Source organism: Rhincodon typus, chromosome 11 (assembly GCF_021869965.1).
Source record: "Rhincodon typus isolate 14 chromosome 11, sRhiTyp1.1, whole genome shotgun sequence".
NCBI classification, from domain to species: domain Eukaryota; kingdom Metazoa; phylum Chordata; class Chondrichthyes; order Orectolobiformes; family Rhincodontidae; genus Rhincodon; species Rhincodon typus.
This window is the reverse complement of record NC_063342.1, coordinates 73,396,815-73,402,814: the sequence shown is the minus strand read 5'-3', so window position 1 is coordinate 73,402,814 and position 6,000 is coordinate 73,396,815. Positions and strand designations below refer to the sequence as shown.

Genomic DNA, 6,000 nt, shown 5'->3' with positions numbered 1-6,000 from the left:
GGCTGATTTAGTGATGTTGACACTGATTTAGTGAGTTCCAGTCCGGTTCACAGTCTGATTTAGTGATGTTGACACTGATTTAGTGAGTTCCAGCCCAGTTTAGAGGCTGATTTAGTGATGTTGACACTGATTTACTGAGATCCAGTCCGGTTCAGAGGCTGATTTAGTGATGTTGACACTGATTTAGTGAGTTTCAGCCCGGTTCACAGGCTGATTTCATGAAGTTGACACTGATTTAGTGAGTTCCAGTCCGGTTTAGAGGCTGGTGTGGTGATTTACCCACTTGTTTCGGTAATTCTCACTGAGTGACAGTGGCTGGGGCCGAGCGTGCGCGCACTCTGCAGCCCTCAGTCCGCCCAGCCTCCGCCTTCCAGCGCTACGTGGCCGGAGACAGAGAGCGAGACGGCGCTGCGGCTGCGGGGCTCCAGGCGCCTTTCCGAGCTCTTACCGGGGACACTCTGCTGAACCTGCTCCCCATTCCCTGTGAGTACAGTTTGCATTGAGAAGGCTGAATGGCCGCGAGCACTCACTGCGGGGGGGGGGGGGGAGCTCGTCCATTCACACAGAGAGATCCTGCATTCCTGTAGCGCCGATCGAAGGCATTTTGCTTTTGAAGTGCCTCACTGTCCGAGTGTGGAGAACGTGGCACCTGGGTTGTGCACAGCAAGCTCCCACAAAGCGGGGGAATCTGGTTGGGGATGTGGAGGTACTTGCTGGTGGGGGCTGGTTTGAAGCCAGACAGACCCCGGATGGGACTGGAACCCCATAGTCTTGTGAATGGCCTCAGGCTGAGACCTCCAGGGTCCGGGGCGTCTGGATCCTTTGGGGTTTGCTTTCAGTCAGGCATCAACTGGATCTTCCCTGTCCCCTTCCCTACCCCTATCTCTACCCCCATCTCCAACCCCTTCCCTACCCCCATCTCTACCCCCATCTCTACCCCCATCTCCAACCCCTTCCCTTCCATTCCCTAGTCCCATCTCTACCCCCTTCCCAACCCACATCTCTACCCCCTTCCCAACCCACATCTCTACCCTCTTCCCAACCCACATCTCTACCCCCTTCCCAACCGACATCTCCAACCCCTTCTCAACCCACATCTCTACCCCGTTCCCTAACCCCCGTTCCCTAACCCCCGTTTCCTAACCCCCATTCCCTAACCCCCGTTCCCTTTCCCTAACCTCCTTTCCCTACTTCCAGCCCTACCTCCATCCCTACCCCCTTCCCTACCTTCATCTCTAATCCCCTCCCTAACCTTTTCTCCACCCCCTTCTCTACATTCTTCCCCCTTCCCCCAATTCCTTCCAGACCCAACAACTCTCCCCAGCCAGTTTCCCCTGACATCCCCGCCTCAAAGTTCTGACATTGCCACCCACCCCTGAATTCCCTTGAGTCCACCACTGTCTCCTCCCAACTCCACCAACTTCCTCCTGACCTCCAACCCTTGAAGATTTATTACCAGAAATTTATTTAGAAGGGGTTGTTGGAGCATTCATTCAATCACACAAATTGAATTTAAATCGGGGAAGATACAGGGCTATGGGGAGAGAGTGGGACAGTGGGATTAGTTTGGGGATTGATTCAGGGCTGTGGGGAGAGTGGGATTAGTTTGGGATTGAGACAGGGCAGTGGGTGTATTTGTTGATTACTGCTGTGATGAGGGGTCCCTGTTTTCCACTTCTGGTGCTGGCTGAGTAAATTTGCCAATTCGTTGTTGGACCTGTGTTTGGGCTAGGGTCAGGGTAGGTTTGGGACTGAGTTGATGGCAGCTGCACCAAGGCAAATGACAGAGTCAGGCTGTACCTGGGGACTGTTATTGGATGGTATACATGTTGTCTGAATATCTGCGACCATCTCCACCACAATGGATAAGCGTGCTTGTTGGAACCTGCACAGGAGATGCTGTCTGACTGGATGGAATGCAGCAATCTGATTTATTTACAGCAGGCAAAAGTTTTCCATCTCTTTGCGCAGAGCCTCACAGACATAGATAAATGGCCTGGCGATAACATATCACAAATGGGTTTGGATCAAAGGGACTGAGCCATTGGCTGAGAATTGAAAGCAGCTTTCACACAGCGGGCAAAGCGATGTTGTTGTGGTGGGATTCCTGGATCAGAGGGGTTGGGCGGGATTCTGTAAAGGGTTGCCAGAGTCTCCTACATCCTGATGACTGGGATCTTTCTGTGCGTTGGCCGACTGCAGGCGAGATGATGAGTGAATAGATTTGAGCCGTGTGCCTCTTGACACGAAAGAATGTAACTGATGGGGATCCTTCCTCACCAAACCCCCCCCCCACTCCTCAAAAAACACAGTATGCCTGGAGCTCAGTGTCACCTTGCTGTGTGGTATGATCTTTATCAGCTCCTGTTTAAATACCTCTGTGCGGGATTGTTGACTTTGACCAGTATTTGGACTGAGACATTAAACAGAAGTCAGCGATTTGTGTACCCTTATGCAGGGATGCGCTCCAATCTAAACAAAAAGCGAACATTCACAGATTGCCTCATGTCCGTCCACCTTTCTGAGGCCTTTAGACGCAATGAAATCAACGTTGATTCAGCAGTGCTTGAGACATAGCACTTCCTTCCCGGTGTTGATCTGATTAACTTAGTGGGAGAGGAGAGAACGCATTGTCAAGTCTGTTTTTGTGGAGCTTTCTTTTGCCTGGCAAGCTGCCTGCAGGCTTGATACTAGTCCTCATTTCCGGCAGCGAATGGCATGAGGGAAGGAATTCATGATAAATAAACACAGAGAAATTCCTGGGGAACCACAGAAGGTCTGGCAGCAACTGTGGAGAGTGAAACAGAATTAACATTTCGACTCTTCTTCAGAGTAGGAAAATGATGAGTCCTTTTTTTCTAACGCTGTTGACAGAAGCAGGGGAGGAGTGAGTGAGTGGAACAGATGGTAAGGCTGCCCTGAGCCAAAGGCACAGGTAGTGTGAATGGGGTAAAGGAGGGTTTGAGGTACAAAATAGGTGTCAATGTTTGCTGTGCCAAGGAGAAATCAGGTCCACTTTGCTAAGGGCAAAGCCAACAAGAGGCAAACTAGACACAGAGGATAGGGAATGTAAAAATAAAAATAGAGACCAGACATCATGCTCTGAAGTCATTGAACTTGATATTCTGCACTGGAGGCTGTAAGGTGCCCACGTGGAAAATGAGATCTTGTTCCTCAAGCATGCGTTGTTTCATTGGGACGTTGGAGCAGGTCCAGTACAGGAATGTTAGTGTGAGACCAAGGTGGGTTATTGAAATGGTAAAACAACCGGGAGGCCAGGGCCATTCCTACTGACAGAGGCATTCATTGTCCATCCCTAATTGCCCAGAGGGCAGTTTAGAGTCAACCACATTGCTGTGGGCCTGGAGTCACATGTATGCCAGACCAGGTAAGGATGGCAGTTTCCTCCCCTAAAGGACATTAGTGAACCAGATGGGCTTTCCCTGACAATTGACATCATTAGACTCTTAATTTAAGATTTTTTATTGAATTCAAATTCTACTATCTGCCATGGTAGGATTTGAACCCAGGTCCCCAGAACATTACCTGGGTCTCTGGATTAACAGGCCAGTGACAATACCACTTGCTTATTGCCTCCCCAACTACATTTTCCTGTCTGCCACTCAACTCAAGCTCCCTTCTGGATCAGAAGTCTGTCTCACTCCAACCTGAATATACTCAGTGAGTCAGCCTCTGCTGCTCAGGAAAGCGAATTTCTGAGACTAATGAGCCTCGGAGAGAAGAAATTCCTCCTCATGTCAGGCTTAAACGGGGGATCTTTATGTTTGAACCTGTGCCCCTCTGTTTTAGAGTTCACCCCGAAAGGGGAAACATCCTCCCAGCATCGACCCTGTCAAGACCCCTCAGAACTGTATGTGTTTCAATATGATCAGCTCATTCTTTGATAGTGCAGTGAATACATGCCCAACCTTTCCTCTTCGGAGAAGCCCTTTGATCCCAGGAATCAGCTGAGGGAACCCTCCCTGATCCGCTTCCAATGTAAATATAACACTTCATTAAAAAATGGGGATTTGTAGACAGTATTCTTGTGTCAAACTCTATTGGTTCTCACTGGGAACAGTGACATTAGTTGAAGTAGTACAAGGTGTTTGCCAGTGCTTAATTCATTGTAATTCCTGCTGCGATGATGGAACTGCCTCGTTGTACTGTCCATCCCAAATTAAATTAAACTATTGCCCCTGCCAGGTGGGTAAAAGCTGGTACATTTACTATATTTAAAAGGCATCTGGATGGGTACATGAATAGGAAGGGTTTAGAGGCTTATGGGCCAATTACTGGCAAATGGGACTAGATTAAATTAGGATATCTGGTCAGCTTGGATGAGTTGGACCGAAAGGTCTGTTTCTGTGCTGTATAGCTTTATGACTCTTCCCTGCCTCTCGATTATTTTCCCCCAGACATAATGTAGGACTTGAAAGCTCACAATGATGTAGGTGACAATGGATCCTGATCTGGCGTCAGTTTTCAAACCCTGCACATAACCATGTGCACCTCACCCTGCCTCACTGCAGGAAGATGGGTCAGTTCTGTCTTTTGGCTTCACCACATTATATTGGATCAGAATACTGCTGTTTAATCTTCACATCAACAGTAGGTTGCAGTACTGTCTGCTCATGAGCACGGAACGTTATAGAGGAGACAGTCAGAGTCATTTCATGGGTCTTTACAAAAGCCCGGGACAGTCAAGGTTCAGTGGTAACAACCTTGTCTGCCACAATGGACTTAAACTTGTTACTGACAGAGAGCCAGTGCTGAGGGAGCACCGCACTGTCGGAGGGTCAGTACTGAGGGAGCGTCGCACTGTCGCAGGGTCAGTGCTGAGGGAGCAACGCACTGTTGGAGGGTCAGTGCTGAGGGAGCGGCGCACTGTCGGAGGGTCAGCGCTGAGGGAACGGCGTACTGTCGGAGGGTCAGCGCTGAGGGAGCGGCGCACTGTCAGAGGGTCAGCGCTGAGGGAGTGGCGCACTGTGTGTAAATCGGTTGCTGTGTTTTTCAACATTACATGTGACTGCTCTTCCAAAATTGCTTTACTGACAATGAAGTTCAATGGTCTTGAGGTTACGTGGGTTCAATAAATTCTGTTTCTTTTAAAACAAAGACCTTGCCATGTGCAGGGCTGTGGGGCAGTCTGGGTCACCTTCTACCAGGAGCAGTTATCAATTTGGCAGGCACTGAACGTTCTCACTGCTCCCTGGCTTTCACAATTGGATGCCTATTGTGCATCTGCACAATGGTGCCTGGCATCAGAACTTTCCCCTCTCCATCTAGCCTCAAAGCTGGAATGTAATTCTCTCCACAGTCCTTTCATGAAAACTGCTTTTGTCCTGAATTTTCCCAAATCGTGACGACATTGCATGTCTTCCTTGACCTATAGAGTTCTAGCAACCTGACCTCATGTTCCTGTCATTCGCTCGGTGATACTGAAGGAATGGCAATATATTCCAAGTCAGGATGGTGAGTAGCTTGGAGAGGAACTTGAAGGTGGTGGTGTTCCTAGATATCTGCTGCCCTAGTCCTTCTAGATGGGAGTGGTCATGTGTTTCAAAGGTGCTGTCTGAGGATCTTTGGTGAATTTCTGCAGTGCATCTTGCTGATAGTACACACTGCTGCTACTGAGCGCTGGTGGTGGAGGGAGTGGATGCTTGTGGATGTAGTGCCAATCAAGTGGGCTGCTTTGACCTGGATGATGTTGAGCTTTTTTGATTGTTGTTGGAGCTGCACCCATCCAGGCAAGTGGGGAGTGTTCCATCACACTCCTGGCTTGTGCCTTGTAGACGGTGGACAGGCTTTGCGGAGTCAGGAGGTGAGTTACTTGCTGCAGTATTCCTAGCTTCTGGCCTGCTCTTGTTGCCACTTTGTTTATGTGGTGAGTCCAGTTGAGTTGCTGGTCAATGATAATCCTGCCAAGGGTGTTGATGGTGGGAGACTCATTGAACACCATTGAATATCAAGGGGTGATGGTTAGATTCTCTTTTGTTA

General features: G+C 49.2%; 1 protein-coding gene across 1 annotated transcript in view; it reads left to right on the top strand.

Moving 5' to 3' along the window:
* The first annotated feature begins 353 nt into the window (after positions 1 to 353).
* The window catches only part of phldb2b (pleckstrin homology-like domain, family B, member 2b), a 145,919-nt gene continuing 140,272 nt past the window's right edge, over positions 354 to 6,000 (top strand). Inside the window, exon 1 of the mRNA XM_048602552.1 lies at positions 354 to 483. The gene's annotated coding sequence lies outside the window, so the exon portion shown is untranslated. The remainder of the gene's footprint in view (positions 484 to 6,000) is intronic.